General features: G+C 47.8%; 1 protein-coding gene across 1 annotated transcript in view; it reads left to right on the forward strand.

Moving 5' to 3' along the window:
• Window positions 1-1264, forward strand: part of LOC103900922 — a 120721-nt gene that overhangs the window by 97184 nt on the left and 22273 nt on the right. The window lies entirely within an intron of this gene.

The raw sequence follows: 1264 nt of genomic DNA on the forward strand, positions 1-1264 counted from the left end.
CCCTCCCCCATCCCACTGTGGGTGGGGAGTGAGCAAACATCTGTGTGGTGTTTAGCTGCCTGCTGGGTTAAACCACAACAGTCCTTTTGGCACCCAACATGGGGCACGAAGGGTTGAGATAACGACAAATCTGACCAGAGTGTGTTAAGGCAAATTTGTTATACGCATCCATCACATTGGTTTAACAGTCGCTGGTCACAATGTTGATTACTCTTAAAGTTGTTGTGCTTGCTCTCAAAGTTGTGTTATGTAACACCTTACTTGTTGTATGTGTTCCCTGTATCACCTCTGGGAGCTGGATCAAGGATATCATTTTGCTGCATTGTGTAACACTACTGGTTTGTGATGTGATAAAATTTTTGGTCTTGAGACTAATTTTTGTATTTGTACGTTTGTATTTGTACTCAGCATTGCCGTCATCTCCATACCTCGGGAGCCACTTTTTGGAAACTATTAATAACTACACCTTTTACCTTTTCTCCTCAGGGAACCAGTCTAGGGGGGAGATGGGGGGGGACACTTTCCCCGGCTCCTTCACCTTCCCTTTCTCCTTCAGGCTAGTTACAACAGCTCTTTTAATATCCTTAGGATGTTCAAACCAGCATGGTCCTATTGCTGTGTCTCCTGAATGTGGTTCAGGTCTTGTTTAAGGCTAAACAACTATTTAAGAGTACCATCCAGGGATCAACCCCTGCGACAGGCACTGCGGCTACTCCAACCCTCGTGACAGGCACTGCGGCTACTCCAGCCCCTGTGACAGGCACTGCAGCTACTCAAATCCCGGCAACAGGCACTGCAGCTGAACCAGAGAATCAACCCGTGCTGGTATCAGTCGCCCTTATACACAAGAAGAAATACACAAGAAAATCAATTTGCTTAGTAAGGGACGAAGATGAACCAGGGTCATCACGAGAACAGGAGGAGGAAGAGGCAGAACCCATAAATGAGATGGTAACCACCCGATCCCGATCGTGAGCTGTGAGATATGCGAAAAGATTTCAGTCGTCATCCAGGCGAGCATGTTGTCACCTGGCTGCTCCGATGCTGGGATAAAAGGGCCGGTAGCCTGGAAGACCCAGATGAAGTCAAGTGCACACAACCCATCTGGCAGGAGTTTGTACGGAGCACACCATCATCATATGCCAACTCATTGGCAGTGATGACCTGGCAAGACAGAGAGGAGCAAACGGTGGATGAATTGGCTGGCCAACTATAGCAATTCGAAGAAAGTCTCTCTTCCTCCCTATGGGTCTGCATATCGGCT

The sequence above is a fragment of the Aptenodytes forsteri genome, unplaced genomic scaffold (assembly GCF_000699145.1).
Source record: "Aptenodytes forsteri isolate BGI_AS27 unplaced genomic scaffold, ASM69914v1 Scaffold84, whole genome shotgun sequence".
Taxonomy (NCBI): Eukaryota; Metazoa; Chordata; class Aves; order Sphenisciformes; family Spheniscidae; genus Aptenodytes; species Aptenodytes forsteri.